This window comes from Danio rerio, chromosome 21 (assembly GCF_052040795.2).
Source record: "Danio rerio strain M-AB ecotype USA chromosome 21, GRCz13ab, whole genome shotgun sequence".
In the NCBI taxonomy this organism is placed as follows: Eukaryota; Metazoa; Chordata; class Actinopteri; order Cypriniformes; family Danionidae; genus Danio; species Danio rerio.
The window spans coordinates 49,839,665-49,854,182 of record NC_141041.1 but is presented as its reverse complement, the minus strand read 5'-3'; the positions used below and the strand labels follow the sequence as shown (position 1 = coordinate 49,854,182).

General features: G+C 37.4%; 1 protein-coding gene across 2 annotated transcripts in view; it reads right to left on the bottom strand.

The window, feature by feature from the left end:
* gpr34l (G protein-coupled receptor 34 like) overlaps positions 1-14,518 on the bottom strand; it is a 224,102-nt gene that overhangs the window by 55,940 nt on the left and 153,644 nt on the right. The window lies entirely within an intron of this gene.

The following is a 14,518-nucleotide window of genomic DNA, read 5'->3' as shown; positions in this document are numbered from 1 at the left end:
GATCCTCAACAGCGTTCAAAAGGCCATCGTGTTTAAACTCCTGTGCACTGCAGTGTTATGACCCCCCCTGAATCCCATCATGTACGAAGTGGAAGGAATTTGTGGGATTGGAAAACAGATGAATGAAAGCCTTGCGGAAAGTCGTGGGATGATATGGGAGTAAAGTCCTGAACATTCATCAGTTTTACAGCCATTGATTTTCACACGCCGCCAGCTCTCCTGCTGTGACGCTTCCCATCAAGGTGAGACTTTTATCGGGATGTATTTTTCAACCTTGTGTCTTTGTCGTGACTCTGGGAACGCTCTGTTCCCTCTCGAGGCGGAGACGGAAAATTATTTCAAATTTGATATTAGGAGCAGTTTTGGCCTGGTGCAGGGGAATGACTCGCGTTAATGATGATGAGCGCGCAGATTTGATTTAATTGGCAAAGAATTTGGTTTGAGAGCCCCACGGCCAACTTACCTCGTGTGTTGAAGTCATAAAATAAGAGGAGTTCTGTTCTGAGTCTGTGCTGCTCTTCATCTTAACCGATGACGTTATGCTTGATTCCGTAACAGACGTATAGATGACACAATTATTAGACAATATAAATCTTAAATGAATACTCTTATCTAATAAATAAATAAACAGAGTTGTTATAATGGTGAAATGGTGGCGCAGTGGGTAGCGCTGTCACCTCACAGCAAGAAGGTCACTGGTTTGAGCCCAGGCTGGGTCAGTTGGCATTTCTGTGTGGAGTTTGCATGTTCTCTCTTCATGGGTGTTCTCCACAGTCTAAACACATGCGCTATAGGTGAATCGGATAAGCTAAATTGGCCATTGTGTATGTGAGAGTGTGAATGCAGGAGTGTTTCCCTCGGTGCTGGATTGTGGCTGGAAGGGCATCCGCTGTGAAAACATGTGCTAGATAAGTTGGCGGTTCATTCCGCTGTGGCGACCCCAGATGAATAAAGGGACTAAGCCGAAAAGAAAATGAATGAAGGAATAAATGAGTTGCTAGAACATAACTGCTAGCCATTTTGCACACTAGGGGGCAGTATGATGGCATATTATTCATTCATTCATTTTCTTGTGGGCTTAGTACCTTTATTAATCCGGGGTCGCCACAGCGGAATGAACTGCCACTTTATCCAGCAAGTTTTTACGTAGCGGATGCCCTTCCAGCCACAACCCATCTCTGGGAAACATCCACACACACATTCACACACACTCATACACTACGGACAATTTAGCCTACCCAATTCACCTGTACCGCATATCTTTGGACTGTGGGGGAAACCGGAGCACCCGGAGGAAACCCACGCGAACGCAGGGAGAACAAACATGCAAACTCCACACAGAAACTCCAACTGAGCCGAGGCTCGAACCAGCGACCTTCTTGCTGTGAGGCGACAGCACAACCTACTGCGGCACTGCCTTGCCTAAAGCGCATATTTATAAAGGATTATTTTCATGCAGTTCTTTGCAAAAGACCAAATAAACACTACAACACTTGACACTGTTTATGAATTGTAACAGAATGTGTTTATCTGAAATGTACAAAAAAAAAAGTACACTAATTAATGTGTTTCAAATTCACAAAAATGGCAAAGTATATTTTAGGCATTTATGAATTTTTAAGTATTTGCCAAATGATGTTTAAATGAGTAAGGGAATGTTTTGTAGTGTTTTCTGAATATGTTTTTTTCCATCTCGAGAAGTTCTTATTTCTTTTAGTTTGGCTGGAATAAAGACCATTTTGATTTCTATTTTTAGTATAGATTTAAGTTGATATTTTTAAATAATTTTCTCTAGATTTAAAATGCCAATGTGTTTGAGTAAATTGTAATTTCTGCAATGAAACTGGAAAATTAGCAAAAAAAAAAAAAAAGCTGCACGTTGTCAGGCATGTTCATTCATTCATTCATTTTCTTGTGGGCTTAGTCCCTTTATTAATCCGGGGTCACCACAGCGGAATGAACCGCCAACTTATCCAGCACGTTTGTACGCATCGGATGCCCTTCCAGCTGCAACCCATCTCTGGGAAACATCCACACACACATTCACACACACACACTCATACACTACAGACAATTTAGCCTACCCAATTCACCTGTACCGCATGTCTTTGGACTGTAGGGGAAGCCGGAGCACCCGGAGGAAACCCACGCAAACGCAGGGAGAACAAACATGCAAACTCCACACAGAAACTCCAACTGAGCCGAGGCTCAAACCAGCGACCCAGCTGTGAGGCGACAGCACTACCTACTGCGGCACTGCCTCGCCTAAAGCGCATATTTATAAAGGATTATTTTCATGCAGTTCTTTACAAAAGACCAAATAAACACTACAACACTTGACGCTGTTTATGAATTGTAACAGAATGTGTTTATCTGAAATGCACAAAAAAAAAAAAAGTACACTAATTAATGTATTTCAAATTCACAGAAATAGCAAAGTATATTTTAGGCATTTATGAATTTTTAAATATTTACCAAATGATGTTTAAATGAGAAAGGGAATGTTTTGTAGTGTTTCTGAATATGTTTTTTTTCCATCTCGAGAAGGTCTTATTTCTTTTAGTTTGGCTGGAGTAAAGACCATTTTGATTTCTATTTTTAGTATAGATCAGGGGTGGCCAACCCGGTTCCTGGAGAGCCACCTTCCTGCAGATTTCAGTTGCAACCCATATCAAACACACCTAGTGTTCAGGTCCTAATTAATTGGTTCTGTTGTGTTTGATATGGGTAGCAACTGAATTCTGCAGGAAGCTGGCTCTCCAGGAACAGGGTTGGCCACCGCTGGTATAGATTTAAGTTAATATTATAATTATTTTTCTCTAGATTTAAAATGCCAATGTGTTTGCGTAAGTTGTAATTTCTGCAGTGTAAAAAGAAAACTGGAAAATTAGCCAAAAAAAAAAAAAAAGCTGCACGTTATCAGGCATGTTTATAATAATTTTTAGGCAACACAATACCAATGTTTTAACTTAAGAAGACTCAAAAAAATTATATTTAGGGAATAAAAATAGAAATATTAAGATTTGTGGCTTTAAAACAAGCCACCATTGTCCAATATTTTATATATATGTAACCTGAATATGTTAAATAAAAATGAAAATATAATTTAAAAAATATAATTTTTATTATATAGAAATATAATTTCATAATAACTTTGCCTTCAACTGTAAATAAATAATAAAAACTACATCATTGGCAGTGCGGTGGTGCAATAGGTAGCGCTGTTGCCTCACAGCAAAAAGGTTCGCTGGTTCAGGCCTCGGCTGGGTTCCTGCGGTTTCCCCCACAGTCCAAACACATGCGCTATAGGGGAATTCAATGAACTAAATTGGCCGGTGTATGTGTGTGAATGGGAGTGTATGGGTGCTTCCCAGTATAGGGTTGCAGCTGGAAAGGCATCCACTGCGTAAAACATGCTGGATAAGTCGGTGGTTCATTCCACTGTGGTGACCTCTGATTAATAAAGGGACTAAGCCGAAAATTAATGAAGGAAATCCATCATTGTTTTTTGTCTAAATGTATTTTAAAAATGAATTTTTTTTTTTTTGTTTTGTTTCTCTAAAACCCTTTTTTTTTATTCAGAAATGCAAGGTGAAAACCGTTTTTTAGCTTTCAGCCTGTGTGTCCGGTGGCTCAATTATTAGCATTGTCACTTCACAGCATGAAGGTCGCTGGTTCGAGTCCCAGTTGGCCCAGCTGCCATTTCTGGAGTTTGCATGTTCTCCCCGTGTTGGTGTGGGTTTCCTCCGGGTGCTCCGGTTTCCGTCCAAACACATGTGCTATAGATAAATTGAACAAACTAAACTGACCCTAGTGTATGAGTGTGCGCGTGAATGTGAGTGTGTATGGATGTTTATGTAAAACATATGCAGGAATAGTTGAGGGTTCATTCCACTGTGGTGACCTTCGAAATAGAGACTAAGCCGAAGGAAACAGAATGAAGTCTGTGTGTCCTGCGGCTCCAGGGGCCCACGGCAGTGTTCAGCCCCTGAGGCTCCGGTCCCACTGGAACTGAACACAATCCAGGCCTGCTAAACAGCCTTATTTGATTGATCTATGGATAAACTAGTCATGGAAAGACTGAATTACACGGCTAACAAAAGGCCGACTTACAGGCAATCTGCTTTTCTGATCAATAGCTTAATTTATCTACAGTTTAAGAAAATCTTTAAGAAAAAAAAAAATGTGAACGACCACCTGTCTCTTATTTTTGCTATTGCTTTGGTAAGTTGAGTAGGACATGAGGCTCTTGGTTATTATTAGCAGCAATAATACACACTTTGGTCACAATAAGGTTTCATTAGTTGATGTATTTCCTAACATGAACTAATTATGAACAATACTTGCATTTATTAATCATAGTTCAATATTTAATAATGCATTATCAACATCAAAATTCATGCTTGTTTACATTAGTTAATGCACCATGAGTTAACATGAACACCGATCGCCTATATTTTCATTAACTAACATTAACAGATACAGTAATAAATGCATTATTCATTGTTTGTTAATGCATTAATTAACATTAACGAATACAAAACATACTGTAAAGTGTTACCCACGTTTGAAATGGGCTTTTGCGTTTCAGACGGCTGGTTTTAGACACGTCAACAAGCGGCGTATGTAAAAAGAGCAGGCGGGTGTCTTGAAGGCAGCAATGCATTAAGCATGTGATACTATTTATATGACGTGAGAGAGTGACCCAGTAACTCACACGTCTTCTTACGCAACATGTGTGTAAATGAGTGTGTGTGCACGTGTTGGACTCAACGTAAATACATGATGAAGTCATGAATTATTATCCTGAATTATCAGCCCCTCTGAATATTTTTTCCCCCAAATTCTAGACATAGTTTTAATAAGTCATCTCTAGTAACTGATTTATTTTATCTTTGCCATGATGGCAGTAAATAATATTAGACTAGATATTCTTCAAGACACCTCTATACAGCTTAAAGTGACATTTAAAGGCTTAACTAGGGTAATTAGGGTAAAGTTAGGGTAATTAGGCAAGCCATTGTATGACAGTGGTTTGTTCTGGAGACAATCCAAAAGGGGGCTAATAATATTGACCTTAAAATGGGTTTAAAACAATTAAAAACTGCTTTTATTCTAGCCGAAATAAAACAAATAAGACTTTCTCCAGAAGAAAAAACATTATCAGACATACTGTGAAAAATGTCTTGCTCTGTTAGATGTCCATGATGTGAATCGGTTTGAATGTGCTCGGTTTGAACTGCAGCAGATCGCCTTGGCCATGTCTACATGCCTGAATGCATTGAGTCGCTGCCATGTGATTGGCTGATTAGAAATTTGCATTAACGAGCGGTTGGACAGGTGTGCCTAATAAAGTGGCCGGTGAGTGTATATTTCCAAAGTGTGCGATATTTGTTTACTTCTAGAGAAAGTTTTAATTGTTTTAGTTTAGCTGGAAGAAAAGCTTTTTTTTTTTTAATGTATTTTATTTCAGGTCAATATTATTAACCTATTTATTTTCTAATAATTTTCAGCAAAAAAATAAAAAATAAAAGCCTGTTTAATAATGTTAGCATACTCTTTAGGCTTACTATTATTTTTTTTTTTACAAAACCTCCCTTCGGGTCTTGTGGTATTCTGAAACATATTGTCCACTGCAAACAATCTAATCAACTCTAGCGATAATATAAAATATCTGTTAAGTGTTTTGAGTTTATTCATTCATTTTCTTAGTCGGCTTAGTCCCTTTAATAATTCGGGGTCGCCACAGCAGAATGAACCGCCAACTTATCCAGCAAGTTTTTTACGCAGCACATGCATTTCCAGCCGCAACCCATCTCTGGGAAACATCCACACACATACTCATACACTACAGATAATTTAGTCTACCCAATTCACCTGTACCGCATGTCTTTGGACTGTGGGGGAAACCGGAGCAAACCCACGCGAACGCAGGGAGAAAATGCAAACTCCACACAGAAACTCCAACTGAGCCGAGGATCAAACCAGCAACCCAGCGACCTTCTTGCTGTGAGGCGAACGTGCTACCCACAGCGCCACTGCGTCGCCCTTGAGTTTGTTTACAGTTGTGAATTGCATTATGGGATGTAAATCTCTGCTCTGTCCACTTCTGATGTTAAAAAAATCAACTCTACAGTTTAACAAAGTGGCTTTTATTGACACTTTAGTCATATATAAATGTATAATAAAAAAGATATAGAGAAATAAGTCTGTAAAATAACCGAAAATGTGCTGCAGTTTATTGCAAGGCTTTTGTAGCGTAATATGCAACACCAGCACAGACAATATAGCACTGCACACTATTAAAAACGTTCATAAAAGTCAAGGTTAAAAGTTGACAAAAGAAAGATCAAGATCCAATAATCCAATTCAAAAACATAAATAAACAGGAAAAAATAAAAACATGAATGACAAAAATACTGAAAAGTGCTAATTTACGGATATTCATGTCACACTGAGGTTTGAAGTAATTGGCGTAAGCACAAATAAACTGCACAAAAGCGCAGAATTTTCCAGAATTCAGCAACGGGAACTGAAAGAATGTCTATCTAAGCCATTTCAGGTCTGCGTTTCCTACAGATAAAGCAATACATCATGATGTAAACCTCACAGGGAGAGTCACCGGAGAAAAAAAAAAACTTAATTAGCCTTCCACAACACAACTGAGTGACATTTTTAATAAGAGAATTTGCAACAAACAGATTCGAGCGTTGTAGCACTTCCAAAGTGCACACGTTCTCGTAAGCGTATTTTTGAGCGAGTCAGCAGTGGCGAAACTGCTGCGGCTCTGTGAATTTACCTCATGATTGCCTTTAAGTTTCACACACATATTTAAATGGAGACAGAGGCACGTTGCTTTCCATAGGCTTCCCCCTGAGACAACATGCAACAAAAGGAAAAGAGCACACAAAAAGTCTACAACTAATGATTGGTGATTATGGTTTTTCCCAGCATTTAATAGGCTCAGTGTAGTGTGGAGAAGGATTATACTGGATGTTTGAAACCTATAGTTGGTTGTTTTATAAGTGCTTTGGGTCCTGTGGAAAACAAACTAGTACGATTTGTCTGCTAACAATGGCCAACACATCTGCGTATGCTATAAAAAATGTGATATGATAAAATGTCATGACTACAAATGTTTTATTTTATGTTATTTTAACCTATTTTAGCAGGTTAATCAGGTGTCAGTTATTTTTTAGTTATGCAAAGTTTTTATTATATTATATAGTTGTGTTTTTTTATTGATATACAAGATTTCTGCAGGTTACATCCAGTTAGTTTTTTTTTTTTTTTTTTATCGGTTTATGAAATCGTATAATTACTTATTATAGTCGAGAAATCAGGCAGTACTTTTTTTGTAAAAAAAATATATATATATAAAATTAAGAAAAAAGAAAAAAAACTCTGAGAAAATGTAAGGGGTCTCTTTATCAACACATTAATTTTTACATTTTTATTAAACTGTAACATAAATGAATTCATAAATACCTTAAATTGATTCAATCAAGTGTTTTTTGTTAAAAAAGAAAAGAAAAGAAAAATGATATTAATGAAGTTTGAAGTCTGAGAAAATATAAAGGGTCTCTAATATTATTAACTTACACCTTTTTTTGTGCATTTCTATTGAATTTTGCCACAAGTACATTCATTTAAATCAAATAAAAATTAAGGCAGCAATATTTTTTGTAGTGTAGTAAAAACAAATAATAAAATAATAATAAAAAATAATAAAAAAATTTTTATTATTTTTATTATTTTATTATTTATATATATATATATATATATATATATATATATATATATATATATATATATATATATATATATATATATATATATATATATATATATATATATATATATATATATATATATATATATATATATATATATATGCAGCTGTTTTCCCTCAGTTTCTGTTTCACATTCCTAATCATAATAGTTTTATTAACTCATTTCTAATAACTGATTTTTTTTTATATTTGTCATGATGACTGTACATAATATTAGACTAGATATTCTTTAAGACACTTTTATACAGCTTAAAGTGGCATTTAAATGCTTAACTAGGGTAATTAGGTTAACTAGGCAGGTTAGGGTAATTAGGAAAGTTATTGTTTAACGATGGTTTGTTTTGAAGACAATCGAAAAAAATATAGCTTAAAGAGGCTAATAATTTTGACCCTAAAATTACTTTGAAAAAAATTTAAACCGCTTTTATTCTAGCCAAAATAAAACAAATAAGACTTTCTCCAGAAGAAAAAAATATTATCAGACATACTGTGAAAGTTTCCTTGCTCTGTTAATTATAATTTGGGAAATATATATATATATATATATATATATATATATATATATATATATATATATATATATATATATATATATATATATATATATATATATATATATATATATATATATATATATATAAAGAAAAAATTCAAAGGGGGCTAATAATTCTGACTTCAACTGTACATGGTTTCTGCAGGTTACATCCAGTCAGTTTTTTTTTTTATTTTTTTATCTGTTTATGACCACGTATTATCATGAAAAACCATATAATTATTTATGATAGTTACAAAATAGCCAGTAAATTTTTTTTGTAAAAAAAAAAAAAAAATATATATATATATATATATATATATATATATATATATATATATATATATATATATATATATATATATATATATATATATATATATATATATAATAAAATTAAGAAAAAAAAGTCTGAGAAAATGTAAGGGGTCTCTTTATCAACACAATCATTTTTACATTTTTAATAAACTGTAACATAAATATGTTCATTTAATTCAATTAAATGTGTTTTGTAAAAAAAATAAAAAGAAAGAAACATTTAATTAATGTAGTTTAAAGTCTTAGAAAATATAAAGGGTCTCTAATATTATCAACTTTCACTTTTTTTTTGAAGAAAAAAATCTTATCAGACATACTTTGAAAATTTCCTTGCTCTGGTAAACATCATTTGGGAAATATTTAAAAAATAAATAATAATAAAATAAATTCAAAGGGATGCTAATAATTCTGACTTTTTGTTCTTTATACACACACACACACACACACACATATATATATATATATATATATATATATATATATATATATATATATATATATATATATATATATATATATATATATATATATTAATATTATTATTATTTTTATTATTATTACATTTTTTTGAAGAAAATATTTATTTACAGTGCAGTTTTCAGTTTAGTTCAGTGTGTGTTAAATTTCACTGCTGAAATCCATCGATCCATTGATTTGCATCGATTCTCCACAAGTCCCAAACCAAGCAAGCCAGTGTTGACTAGGAACAAACTTCACCAATTGATGAAAGTGAAAACCTCAAGAGAAATTAGGATTATGGAGACCTCTAGAAGTTCTCTATGATTGACATCATTTCTTCACAGGTCTTGAATCACATCAATGGCACTGCACAATCTCTAGAGGCCTTAGGATGGGTATCACCAGGTGGAAATAGAGAGAAAAGAAAACTCAAACTCAACTCTTTCCCTTTGCTAACCACAGAGCCACCGTGCCGCCCTCTTTCTTAACTTAAAATCCTAAAGATTTTGAACTGGTCAATCTGCCTAAACTGATTCCACATGCATTTACAAATAATAATAAAAAAAAATCATCTTGCGCCTGCAGCCATGCTCTTCTATTGCTTGACTCTACAGCAATTTAGATTGAAGTAAGTGCGCATGCAGTAGTGTCAAAGGAGCACTGTCGTTTCCATTGTCATTATCCCAGTGGTCTTTAATATCATAGCTGTCATTCTAATTCATTAAAGCATCTAATGGCGTTTGGGCAGCCTGGAGCTCTTGCTAAAGTACCTTTTGCTTTAATGAGACTGCAAAGATGTCCTGCATCCAGCACAGGGTTGAGTACAGGGTGAAACTTTGGGTGCGTTCACATCTGCCTCGTTTATTCATTCATTTTCTTGTCGGCTTAGTCCCTTTATTAATCCGGGGTCTCCACTGCGGAATGAACCGCCAACTTATCCAGCAAGTTTTTACGCAGCGGATGCCCTATCAGCCGCAACCCATCTCTGGGAAACATCCACACACACATTCACACACACACTCATACACTACAGACAATTTTAGCATACCCAATTCACCTGTACCGCATGTCTTTGGGCTGTGGGGGAAACCGGAGCACCCGGAGGAAACCCACGCGAAGGCAGGGAGAACATGCAAACTCCACACAGAAACACCAACTGAGCCGAGGTTCGAACCAGCGACCCAGCAACCTTCTTGCTGTGAGGCAACAGCACTACCTACTGCGCCACTGCCTCGCCATCTGCCTCATTTAGTTTGGGTAAAATTTACCAAAGTTTGTTTGGGTTATTTTTGGATGTGGCTGATTTGGGCAGGTGTGTAAATGGTTAGCACTGTAGCCTCACAGCATAAAGGTTGCTGGTTTGAGCCCTGGCCGGGTTAGTTGGCATTTCTTTGTGGAGTTTGCATGTTCTCCCCATGTTGGCGTGAGTTTTCTCCGGGTGCTCCCGTTTCCCCCACAGTCCAAACACATGCGCTATAGGGGAATTGATTAACTAAATTGGCCGTAGTGTATGTCTGTGTATGGATGTTTCCCAGTACTGGGTTGCAGCTGGAAGGGTACTGTGGCGACCTCTGATGAATAAGGGATTAAGCCGAAGGAAAATGAATGAATGAATGAATGAATGAATGAATGAATGAATGAATGAATGAGTGAACTAACTAACAAACAAACAAACAAATGAATGAATTGAGAAAATCTGAATTTGTTAATATAACTTTACCTCAATCTGGAAGAGTTGTTCTCAGTATGTTTTCAACTGAACCCTGGAGAGGTTCATTTGTTGTAAGAATGGGAACCTTTTACTCTCTTTACTTTACTTGTACTCTTTACTCCTTTACTTTGTGAAGTGAGGAAATATTGGAAACTATGGTGGAAAAGTGTGGTCAAAAAAAACACACACACATCATGTTCCTATACTCCATATGGTGATGCAGACGTCTACAAAACCCAACAGGCGGACAAATCTACACTTGCTTTTATTAAAACAAATATAAATCTACAGATAAAAAATAATACAGCTAATAATATTAGCATTATACAACTGCAAATTGTCATATATAAACTGAAAAAGTCCTCCGAGATGAGGCATGGAGGCAGTGGTTTTTATATTTGTGTAGAAAATAATCATTTTTGTAACATTTTAATCCTTTAATTGTTTCAATATGTCAAGATATTTGTGTATTCAGCAGTGTGTAAGCGTTTGGACTTACATAGGTGAAGAACTAACGTGCTCTGCGCTTGACTTTAGACCTGCTTTTAGTTGGTCAATGACGTGGTCTATTCAGTTCTTCAAAATACCAACGCACCAACAATGCGCCTTAACACACCTCTACTTCAGACCAGCACACCCAAGAGTCCACAAAGTGGCACAAATGTATTTGCTATTTAAATAACGTAATGCAAAACAGGACAATTACTGTTGCGCTGGTTTGAAAATAGCAACAAACTGCAAAAAAAATCTGTTTCCTCCACCAAAAGTCCTAATGCTGTGTTCACACCAGATGCGGAACGCGTGTATAAATAGCGCTATTCGTGCTTAAATTGCCGCGTGAACATTTGAGCTTACTCGCTTCATTCGCGCGTCAAATCCGCTTCATTCGCGTGTTAAATTCACTTCAAAACAGATGCAGATTCGCGTGATGGGCAGGGCTTCTGTCTGCCCGGTGACTCTAGCTTCATAGCTAAATGGCTAACATGTATTTTATTAAGAAAATAACAGTGTTTATGTGCTTTATGAAGACTGAAAAGCAACGTCGATACATTTAGAGGTGCATCCAGCTCTGTGAGCTCATAAACTCCTCCAGAAACTGAACCTGGATGACGGAGGCTTTCAGCGCTGCTTCTGTTTGATGACTTGTTGTCGGTGTCGCCTGGAGGATTTCCCCAGGAACACCATCAACAGGTTCTACGACACAATCACGCCCCCACAAGAGCAAGCTTCTGATTGGTTAACGCGGCGCGAATGTCCGCTGAAGTTCAGGTTTTCGAACTCGAGAGATTCACGCGATACGCTTGTTACACGCGTCAAAATGCGCATAACGCTCAATTGGCCCTGCGCCATTCGCGCAATTCGCGTAATTTGCGCCGCGCCATTCGCGCGTATCGCGCCGCAGGATGTCTATTCGCGCGTTTGCATTGACTTAACATGTAAATCACTCGCGCTTGATGCGCGTTCCGCGTCTGGTTTGAACGAAGCATGCATAAGACATGCGCTATCGGTAAACTGGGTGAGATAAAATTGTCCATAGTGTATGAGTGTGTATGGATGTTTCCCAGTACTGGGTTGCAGCGGTGCGACCTCTGAATAAGGGACTAAGCCGAAAGAAAATGAATGAATGAATGAATGAATGGAGAAAATCTGAATTTGAAAATTTAAAACTAACTTGACCTCAATCTGAAAGAGTTGTTCTTAGTATGATTTCAACTGAACCCTGGAGAGGTAAAGTTGTAAAAATGGGAACCGCTGCGACATGCATTTTGGCATGAGAATTTTGGTAGGTCATGCACAAATGTGGAATTGTGAGGAGGTCCATAGTAGAGACACCCAGTATCAACAACCATCTTGAGTCTCAACACACTTGTTTTCAGAATAAGGCTTGGTTGCAAGTTTCCCTCTCTTGTTTTAACCAGGGAAAGCAGTCATAACAGTGTAGATTCAGTCGACCCTTGGGTCTCTGGGATTAGCAGGACTTTACTTGTCCAAACACTGCTTCATTAGCTAATCATGTGATAAATTTGCTCCTCAAACACACAGACTGACTTATGCATATTCATTGTTGAACACAGAAGACGTATAGATGTTGAAAGCTCAGTTTTGAGGGCTTTGTGATTGCCATGTTTTAGAATTAAGACAGTTTTAGATAAACCTGGAGGCAAACCAAATGGAAAGTTAATTTAGGGTGACCACACAGCCTCTTACAGGCATTAGTAGCTCCGCCCTCTTTTGAAAAGAAACTCATTTGAATTTAATTCAACAATCACCAAAATGGCACAATTAGGATCAAAACCATGACATTCTGAAAACGTAGCCCCGCAGACATTTCTGGAGAACGCGATTTAAGGGGCCGGAGGTACGTATGGCTGCATTTAGTTTTTCAAGCAAAAAAAACTCTTCATGTTCACCGACTGACAGCTCACCTATGTGTGGAGGGCTTTTATCGCCGCAACCATTTTGTCCGGTTAGCTTGTCGTGTTATGTCAGCGGAGCGGAGGCCCGGGGGGAAGCCGGCTACGACGACCGGGTTCGAGAGCGGTTCTAGAAATCAGGTAAGACAAAAAACAGAACCCAAAAAATAAAGCGAACGAGTTCATAACGAGGCGAGAATGCAATGAATTCCGAAAAGTCGGTCAAACTCAGACATGGGCTTTTCTTTTTTTGGATGGCTTTTGTAAATCGTTACTTGGGTTTAGGGAAGGTGGAGGAGGAGGGTGGGTCAGCCGATTGGCTAGCCGCCCAGTCAGCTGTTCAGTCATTCAGTCAGTCAAACAGACGGTGGCTCGACAGCGGCCACCGGCGGGTTTTTACACCAAGAACAGCGCGGGCGCGAAAACAAAAATTGTTTTATTTCACAATCTTCAGAAATGTCCACGGGGCTATGTTTCCACAATGAGCCTGGGTTGGTTTTATCAGCCTGATCTCTTAAGGAAACATAACTATTTGACGTTTTGTCAGTTTAGTGGCTAATTCGTACGAATTCATACAAGTTCAGTCAAACGGAAATATATACGATTTTAAAAAGGAGGCGTAGCACACAACCCCACCCCTAACCATAATTGGGTGATGAGCAAATCAAACTAAATTGTACGAATTAGATTGTTCAAATTCATACGAATTAGCCACTAAATCAAAAAGTTACGAATTGCCATGAGATTGCGTTGGTTTTATAGAGTTATAAAGCATTATCTGTGTGATAATTTACGCTGAAACTTCACACACACTAGGGACATCAGAGACTGATTTTACATCTTGTAACAAGGAGCATAATAGGTCCCCTTTAATAAGTCATTCCTGCATGCGCTCTATAGTGGTTCTCCAGAACCTTGTCCATGGTCCTGAATCCATTCCTCTACATAAGAGCCACAACGTTGCTGTCCATGGTGCTAAATCATAGTCTTCAGATTCTTCAGGGGGATTTCTTCTGTCCAGAGGGACGCATTAGTAGATAGACCAGAGAGTTACAGATATTGTATCGCATATAACCAATCCAGCACTTCGGCCACTGCTAAGCACACATCAGAATCCGCTCCACATTACACCCGGTAAACATATGATCAGAAATCAGGGGGTGTTCCTGATACAGCTCGCAATGCTTCATTACGCTAATCTTGTAAAGCGCAGCTGAACGGTTGCAGATAGCGCTGACGGGACCTCTATCTCCGCGCTTCACATCAGCGTTCCTCATGTTTCGGCGGGGAC